The sequence below is a fragment of the Natrix helvetica genome, assembly GCF_964273705.1.
Source record: "Natrix helvetica genome assembly, chromosome: 1".
Classification (NCBI taxonomy): Eukaryota; Metazoa; Chordata; class Lepidosauria; order Squamata; family Natricidae; genus Natrix; species Natrix helvetica.
Window position 1 is genome coordinate 16,567,066 of NC_138548.1, and position 9,113 is coordinate 16,576,178.

Here is a 9,113-nt window from a genome sequence, read left to right on the forward strand (position 1 = left end):
CCGGAAGTTTTGGAAGTCTGGAAATGGTCCTGTTTCTGGCCTCTGGAGGGTCTCCGGAGCCCAGGGGAAGCAGTTTTTGCCCTGCCACAGGCTCAAAAAAAGCATCCGGAGCTTGAGAAGGGTGAAAATCGCACCACCCCCCAAGCCCTGAGGTGCAGGAGGCTGTCTAGGCCACGCCCACCCAGCAATGAGGCAGCAAACTGTTGCTGCAATTTTTGAAGCCCACCCCTGATATGCTGATTGGAAAACAATACTGAAATGTATTACATAGGAAGTGCAATGATGTAGAATAGCTAATTTTTTCCAACAATTATGCTAGAAGGAAAATCTGGCATGCGTTTTTCTGGGATTCAAACTCACAGGCGTAAATACTTTTCTACTACAAAACCACCAAGATAGGTAAAGTGAACATTGACATAATGCCTTCAATATGAAGCAAAAATTTAAATATATATATATTTGGTTGCATTAATTCATACAATAGCCCCAGAGGGAAAAAGAAAATACATTGCTGCGTCGACCCCGTGAGCTAAGACATTTATTGGTTACACAGGACATTAAGTGGCAACTGCTCGTTGAGGAGGAAATGAAGCTGTTGTGCACTTTCATGGAAGGTGACATCAGAGACTTAGATCAGGAACACCAGAGAAACAGCTTCCCCAAGTCAAGGTAGCCTGGCCTGCAGGAGGAGGAGAAGGGAGTAGTAGAAAGGTAGTGAGTGCTGGATAAATGCAAATTGATGGGGGGAAAAGAAACACAGAATGCCAATGTTAAATAGCTATGAATGAATGAATGTAAAGAGAATAAATGAGAACTGAATCATAGAACAAATATGCAAAACTAAACTGAATGGGTTGAGAGAAAGGTGGACATTGAGAAAGTCTCGGAGGGAATGAAAGAACCTTAAAAAAGAGACGATTATCTATAATTTAACAAATAAAAGACAATGTACAAGGCAATATATTTGGCACTGAGATACCCGTATATAGAAGTAAGGATGGTTAGGAAAGACAAAGGTTTTGAAATACAGTGAATAGTACTGTGGCAAACTGGATTTGGCTTTCTTTTTCTAAGTTCAGACTTTATTTTGCTTACTACAAGCGGCCGTTGATTTATGATGATAATCGAGTCCCACAATTATAAATCATAATGGTTGTAAAGCAATCACCATGTGACCAGACCTGATTTACAACTTTTTTTTGCAGTGGTCATAAAGTGAATACCGGAGTCACTAAATGAATGCTGCAATCATTAAGCAAGCCCATTTTTACTAATGGAGTGGGGTTTTTTTGCCGGAAAGAGATGCTGGTTTCCAGCCAAAATGTTGTAAATTTCAATCATGTGATGACGTGGCATTGCAAATGACAATAAATGCAAAGTCAGTTGCTAAGCACCCAAAATGTGATCATGTGATCTTGGAAAGCAAGGCAGATGGAGGAATTTTGAATCTGGATCATAAGTAACTTTTCAGAGTCTAACTTCAAACGGCAGCTAAATGACGTTTGCCGTTATGACAGACCCTGAAAAAGCTACTTGCCCATCCTTACTTCTGTCATAAGTCAAGGACTCTCCATTTCCGAGTTCTGCATAACCTTGCTTCACTTTTAAGGTAATAAGACTAAAGGATGTGTGTATATGTCTTATACAAAAGTTAAAACTCAAAATGCCTTGCCCTGTTTTATCTTGATACTCCACAGGAAGAAATCTTTTCTGGGATGGGAGTGCCATGACGTGATGCAAGCACTTCCTTTGCTTGCAGAAGATCCATTCCTGGTGTCTGGCAGTTTTAAAAAGAGAATCTAGCAAGCAGTGAATAATATTCCTATATTCTTGAAAGATTGGCAGAATTGCTGCCAGTCAAAGCAAAAATTATGGAGCAAAATCGATGAACTGCTTAACTGAAGTTTTTTTTTTTAAATGTTCATAATATATCCTTTTGCTCATTCCATTCCAAAGTTAAATTTATTTACGTATAGTAATCAATCACCCTCCTCCCAAAACACTGGGTGGTTTACAGTAGTAAAAACAAAAACATAAATTAATAGAGTCTGTGTTTTGATAACCAACACATACAAAAAAAACCCCAGCAACCTCATCACATCTCATATAGCCAATAATAAGAATTATACTCAAAAGCTTACTGTTCACAGCCCTGCACAAGATCAATAAGAAGGTGTACTTAAATGGACTCCAGAGGATGGTAGAGGACAGGAAGGCCTGGAGGAACGTTGTCCATGGGGTTACGATGGGTCGGACACGACTTTGCAACTAATAACCACCTCTAGAGGCAGCATGGTGGAGGCCATTACACCAGACTGCCTTTGGACTCATGTCCCCTTAATTTTTCATAAGGATGGGACACTACATTCACCACATAACTCAAAGGTTTGTCTTGCTAGATTGTGGATTCTTAAATGCAGAAGTGCTTTGAGAGGGAAGTTGGCGATATCATGTCTAACCTGCGTCATATTACCTATCCAGACCCTATTTCTGACAACAGACATCAAGAACACAACTCATGCCAGTGGCTTAGACAAAAGCCAGCATCTCAGTCAACATCTTAATCTTTCTCATCACTTGGCTCCTAACTCTTAAGGGTCCCCAACCCTCAGGCTGCGTCCCACCAGCGGGCCATGTGAGTGGTTGGCCCACGCACCTGCGCACACACACTCGACTTGCGTGAATGGTAGGCCTTCATACACATGTGTGCGGGCCTACCATGTGTGAGTGGCAGGCTGCCATGAATGCTGGCCCACTATCTGTGCGGGCTGATTTCTCTCTCTCCCCCCACCCCCCACCCCCAGACCACCAAGCTATAAAGGTTGGGGACTGCTATCCTAACTGGCTGTGATAAAGATTGGATATGCTTCCTTCTATAAAGATGGAAACACAAATGGCTGAAAGTGGGATACTGATGCAGAAATCCGAGGGATTAAAAATATGTTTTAAAAGAAAATTAGTAACAAGGATGAGAAGCATTCAAATAAAGCCTAGAGAAAAGAGAGTGTGAGATTAACAGATGTTTGTGGTATGGGGGAGAAGGAAGCCCACAAGATAAGGAGAGGAACACAGAGAAGAAAGAGCTGAGAGAGCTAAGCGGGTACATATGAAATATTTTCTGTATTAATTCAAGAAAGTTATACATGCTCCTGGTTGCAGGAATTCATAGCAATATTCATAGGTTTAGTGATTAAGGATTCAAAAAAATAATCTTGACGGCCTTCCTATCAAGACAAAAAGTTATGCTTGCCAAGAGGTGTGGTTTTTCAACTACTGGACCTTGGAGCTCTTCTTCACGTCAAAATTTGAAGCTGGGAGGGTACAGACAATCCTCGATTTACAGCTTTTCATTTAGTGACCACTCAAAGTTGCAACGGCACTGAAAAAAGTGACTGTTTTTCACACTTAAGGCCATTACAACGTAGTCATGGGATCAAAATTTGGATGCTTGGCAACTGGCATGTGTTTATGACAGTTGCAATGTCCCAGGGTCATGTGATCGCCTTTTGCGACCTTCTGACAAGCAAAGCCAGATTCACTTCACAACCGTGTTACTAACTTAAAAAGTGCAGTGATTCATTTAACAACTGGCAAGAAAGGTTGTAAAATGGGGCAAAATAACTGTCTTGCTTAGCAATGAAAATTAGAGGACTACCTGCATACAATACTTTTAGGGGAGAAGGAAGCCAGAAGGCCATACTTTTAAGAAGGGAAGCCTCACACATCGCAAGCCTTACCTAATAGTACAAGTTTTGCTCATTCATCGTTCTTAAACTTGCCGTTGATCCATGGCACATAACCAAGGATCACCTTCCAGTCTGTGAGCCACACACCTCCTATGACGACACTGGTGGCCCAGAGCGAATATACACCCTTCCTGCAATATGGAGAAAATGAGTAACTTGAACAACAGTATTTTAAATTCTAGAATATTTCTCGTTATGAAAACTTTCACATTTGAGGGGTCTTTTTTGCAGAGAGCTTTCAATCACTTGCCATGAACCCTAAAGCTCAGCTACAGATACACCTCGTGAAACTGCAAACAGGCCATTTTGAAATACTGGTATTTTCTTCTTCTCATGTTAAAAGGTAAATGTAAAGGTTCCCCTTGTGTGATAGTCATTACCGACTCTAGGGGGCAGTGCTCTTCTCTGTTTCAAAACTGAAGAGCCAGCGCTGTCTGAAGACGTCTCCGTGGTCATGTGGCTGGCATGACTAAACGCTGAAGACGCACAGAACGCTGTTACCTTCCCACCAAAGGTGGTTCCTATTTTTCTACTTGCATTTCTACATGCTTTTGAACTGCTAAGTTGGCAGAAGCTGGGACAAGTAACGGGAGCTGACTCTGTTAAGCAGCGCTAGGGATTCGAACCGCTGAACTCCCAACTTTTCTGATCAACAAGCTCAGTGTCTTAGCCACTGAGCCACTGTGTCCCTCTTCTCATGTTAGGCATGCTTTTTAATTTAAGTATATTTTTAAAAATAAAATTTATGTCAGCTGCTTAGGAATGAAGATTGGTGTGGCTTTTGTCTGGAAGAGACATACCAGTGTTTCATTGTTCTCATATGAATCCTAAATACAGGTCAGGAAACCAGCTGGGAAAGGACATGGTGAAATGGACAGACTCTAGGTCAGTGATGGCGAATCTATGGCACGTGTGCCACAGGTGGCACGCGGAGCCATTTGTCAGGGCATGCAAGGCGCTGCCCTGTTGCTGGCCAGCACGCATGTGCGTGCTGGCCAACTGAGTTCACCCTTTTTTAAAACCATTTTTTGCCCTCCCCAGGCTCCAGAGCCTTTATAGGAGCCTGGGGAGGGTGAAAAGAGCCTCCCCCACCCCCCCGGAGGCCCTCCGGACGCTTCATGAGCTTCCCTGAAGCCTCCGGAGGGCATAAAACCGCCCCTACGGGCAAACCAGAAGTTCAGGAACAGACTTCTGGTTTGCTCGGAGGTTTGTTTTGACTGCTCCGGAGGCTTCAGGGAAGCATCCTGAAGGTCCCTGAAGCCTCCGGAGGGCTTCCGGGGGCGGGGGAGGCTGTTTTTGCCCTCCCCAGGCTCCTATAAAGCCTCTGGAGCCTGGGGAGGGCAAAAAAAGCATGCAAAAAATGGGGTGTCGCGCCTGTAGTGCACGCATGTGCACTGGGGGGGGTGTCGCGCATTGCATTATGGGTGCGGCACGCTCGCACACTTCCCCCCCGCGCTCCCCCCACTTATGGCACGCGAGCCAAGAAAGGTTCGCCATCGCTGCTCTACGTTGACAAAATCATGAGAAAAAGTTTCATACTCTCCCTTTATTTATTAACCTACATGTCAAATACTAATTAAGGAAAGCTGAACTGGAAAAAGCTGAGCACGGTTTTAAAATTGGAGAAAGAAACAGGACAGTCTATGGAGATTCTCAGTCATTCAGGTCATGGTTGTCCCAAAGGTCCTTTTTCAAGAGGCAACTGGACTTTGTTTTTTCTTTTGAAGACGCTTCGCTTCTCACCCCAGAAGTTTCTTCAGCTCAGAGCTCAGAAAAACCAGGAAGTCCAGTTGCCTCCTGAAAAAGCACCTTTGGCACCAACAGGACAGTCCTTTATAATACCGTAAACTTACAGTATTATAAAGTTGTCCTTTATTATTTGGAAATAAAGGAATGTCAATAAAGAGTATGTCTTTATTTCAGAAAGCTGTACATTCTAATAAAAGACAGCTTTCTGAAATAAAGGCATACTCTTTATTGACATTCCTTTATTTCCAAATAATAAAGGACAACTTTATAAAGTTATTCTTAGTTTTGCTAGTGGGTTTTTTTTAAATAACAAAGGAGATATTGTCATAGTAGTTTTATCCGACTGTTCTTCAATTTTAAGGGTTTTAGCCTTAGGATTTTCCAAATGAAACGATGCAGGGGTTAAGTCTGGAGGATATTGTTTTACGTTTGCATTCTTAAAACATTAATTTATGGCAGAGATCTTCAAACTTGTCAACTTTAAGACTTGTGGACTTCAACTCCCAGAATTCTCCAGGCAGCTTGAGTTGAAGTCCAAAAGTCTTAAAGTTGCTATGTTTGGGGACCTATGGCTTTGGGGGAGCGAAGATGGGGAGCTGAAGCCACGTCCGTGTCCTCATATCCCAGTTCTCATAACTAGGATAACGTGGTCAAAATGGCCCGAAACGCTGGGCTATGTAGTCCCCGTCCCCCGTCTCCCCGCACGCCTGTAGGGCAAAACAAGGACAGGCGCTGGGAAATAAGAGGGCTGGGGTGGGATTAACTGCCAGAGCCACGAGCGTCCTTCCAAGAGGGACCCCCTTTCCCAGCACACGAAGCCGCACCCCAGCCCGACTCACTGCTTGCGTAGATGCTCCAACAAGCTGGGCTTCAGCCCCAAAAGCGCCATGCCCGCCATGAAGGTCGCCCGTCCGGCTCGCCCGCGCCCAGCGCCTCTCCGCTCGACCCCCGGGGCGCATGCGCAGCGCCGTTACAGCTACTCGCCGGTCTATAGACCTAGGATAAAGTATAGAGCTCATTTTTCAGCAGGAATGTGGAAAAACATTTTTCTCTAGTGTGGAGTCGAGAACAGTAATTGTTTCTTTAAAGGAAAACTCGGTGAAATAGCAGAACGTACAGAGCAGAAGATGTTGGATAAGTTTGTCTGAAGTGGTGTAGGGTTTCCTGCCTAAGCAGGGGGTTGGACTACAAGACCTCCAAGGTCCCTTCCAACTCTTGTTATTCAATTCTATACAGATGGAGAAAGCTACGGTAGGCAAGTGCGTGCAGGGAGTCCTTGACTTACAACAGTTCATTTAGTGACCGTTCCATGTTACGACGGCACTGAAAAAAGGGACTTCAGGTTGTTTTTCACACTTAACAACTATTTCAGCCTCTTCATGGTCATGTGATCAAAATCCAGACGCTTGATGACGGATTCACATTTATGACACTTGCAGCATCTTGGGGTTGTGTGATCCCCTTTTGCGACCTTCTGACAAGCAAAATCAGTGAGGAAGCCAGATTCACTGAATGACCCGTTGCTAACTTAACAACTGCAGTGATTCCCTGAACAATTGTGGCAAGAAAGGTCCTAAAATAGAGCACAAATCACTTAACAACTGCCTCACTAAGCAACAGAAATTTTGGACTCAATTGTAGTTATAAGTCAAGGACTACCTGTATCTCTTTCTGTGGTTTTTGATTGGTTATTTCCAAAATTTCTCTCTGTGGTCTGTGAAGTGGTCCTAATAATGAAACAGTGGTATATGTGTGTGTGTGTCTTAAGATTGGTTGGGACTCCCACAAGAACAAAACAATCGCCTTGCTTGCTCAGTTGCAGGCAAATTGTATTACTAACTAGGGCATACAAAACCTTTGCCAGACCAATTCTCGAATACAGCTTGTCTGCCTGGAATCCACACTGTATATCGGACATTAATACGATTGAGCGGGTCCAGAGGTATTTCACGAGAAGAATCCCTTATGCCACCAGGCTCAAAATTCTGGGCTTGGACAATCTGGAACTGCGGCGCCTGCGGTCTGATCTAAGCATAGTACACAAAATTATCTGCTACAACGTCTTACCTGTCAACGACTACGTCAGCTTCAACCTCAATAATACTTGGGCAAACAATAGATACAAACTCAAGGTAAACCGCTCCAAATTCGATTGCAGAAAATATGACTTCAGCAACAGAGTGGTCAACGCCTTGAATGCTCTACCTGACTCCGTTGTTACCTCCTCAAACCCCCACAGCTTAAACCGTAAACTGTCTAGCATGGACCTCACCCCATTCCTAAGAGGTCTGTAAAGGGGGGGGGTGTTACATAAGCGCACCAGCGTCCCTAACATCCCTGTCCTACTGCCCCCATTTATTTGTACTCATTTCCCTTGTTCATGTCCATGTTCATACTTAATACCTGCTATCTTGTACATGTTTGAGAAAATAAATAAACAAATAAGTAAATAAATAAATAAATAATAAACAAACAAACAACTTTTTCAACCTTGGCGTCTTGAAGATGCCTGCACTCCAGAATTCCCCAGTCAGTTTTGCTGGGAATTCTGGGAATTGAAGTCCACACATCTTCAAGTTCCTGAAGTTGAGAAACACTACTTTCTAATCATCCACCGTTAGAAAAATACGTCTTGTAAATTCTACACATACACAACAAAACCCACACAGCTCCACAAGAATGAAGTGGTCTGGGTCGTAAAGGCGTCAACCCTCTGAGCTATTTAACCTTGGCAGACCCAATAGCTCGTTTAAAAAAGCGCTCGTCAATCTGAATAGATTTAGCTGACTGCGAGTCTATACAAAGGTCTATGATTCAATGTTATCCCGCTTTCCCCGCCTTCTTTATGACGCAATGCAGTGCGCGGCGCTCGCGAGCAACCCTCTCGAGGAAGGACCCTACAAGGTTGTACTGTATTTTAGTGGAAAAGGGGCATTGGATGTCTCTCGCAGTGCCTTGTAAACATGTGCATTCAAAAGAATAAATACTGCAATGGGTTCCGTTCTGAAATTCAGTCTTTTGCAGCAAGGGACATTTTGGTCACAATTGCAAATAGGATTACACTTAACAGATAGGGACTGGACTGAACTTTGTTTAAAAGCGTTCAAACCTTGCAACCCACACCCCCCCACTTCCCCAATGCAAACTCTGCTTAGGGTTCAAATTGCATCACCACAATGAAAATCGTAGCCTAAGGTCTTTCGTTTTTTTTAAGGGGGAAAGATGGTGACTACACGTCCTTTGGGCAAGCCAACCTTTTCCCAGGTGCTGTTTTCAAGATGATTGGACATTATTCTTAATTGAGCATGCTACTATGCTTGGATGGAATGGTTGCTCTAATGCTTTTGGATAACATCTTTCTCCTTCTGGATTCAGTTCCAAGTGGGGGAAAAGACACTGGAAACATGGAGGCTGCTTGGAAAGATGGTTTAATGGTGGACAGGATCACATGGCATGAGTTCCTGAGCAGAAAAGGGCAAGATATGCTGATAATCCCTGTTTTATGCCCCCTCTGGGGTTCCATCTTTGTTTCCTATTCCTGTGTAAGAAACATATTCTGACTGGTTGCTGTCAGAGGTCATAGCTAGCTCTGTAGGTTGTGTGCTAAGTTTGGTTAAA

The 9,113-nt window shown here is 43.6% G+C and overlaps 1 long non-coding RNA gene across 2 annotated transcripts; it reads right to left on the reverse strand.

The window, feature by feature from the left end:
* Positions 1-521: 521 nt before the first annotated feature.
* On the reverse strand, positions 522-8,161 carry LOC309388533. Of its 2 annotated transcripts, none has more exons than XR_014174794.1 (4): positions 8,147-8,161; positions 6,335-6,491; positions 3,738-3,877; positions 522-679 (listed from the first exon to the last, which is right to left on the reverse strand). It is a non-coding gene; the product is annotated as an uncharacterized lncRNA (long non-coding RNA). The 2 variants fall into 2 exon arrangements; XR_014174795.1 differs by lacking the exon at positions 8,147-8,161 and adding an exon at positions 7,986-8,025.
* Between the last annotated feature and the right edge of the window lie 952 nt (positions 8,162-9,113).